The sequence below is a fragment of the Penaeus monodon genome, chromosome 24, assembly GCF_015228065.2.
Source record: "Penaeus monodon isolate SGIC_2016 chromosome 24, NSTDA_Pmon_1, whole genome shotgun sequence".
Lineage (NCBI taxonomy): Eukaryota > Metazoa > Arthropoda > Malacostraca > Decapoda > Penaeidae > Penaeus > Penaeus monodon.
Window position 1 is genome coordinate 14979483 of NC_051409.1, and position 221 is coordinate 14979703.

The 221-nt window shown below is 53.4% G+C and overlaps 1 protein-coding gene across 1 annotated transcript in view; it reads right to left on the reverse strand.

Annotated features, from left to right (window-relative positions):
• Positions 1-221, reverse strand: part of LOC119588620 (ankyrin repeat domain-containing protein 65-like) — a gene marked incomplete in the record, with an annotated part of 23463 nt that overhangs the window by 6533 nt on the left and 16709 nt on the right.

The following is a 221-nucleotide window of genomic DNA, read 5'->3' on the forward strand; positions in this document are numbered from 1 at the left end:
GCCACCAGTCATTCGTTTCCTTGAAGACCTCCTTCGCGGGCACGGCCTTGGGCTTCTCCTTCCACTCCTCCCAAAAGGCGCTGTTCTCCTCTTCCATCAGCTCTTTGGCGGAGATCACTTTCGGTTTCTCCTCGAACTCCTTCAGCCACGCTCTCTCCTCCTCTTTAAACACTTCGTCGGCCGTGAGAACCACATAGGCATTCGACATTTTCCAATAAGCA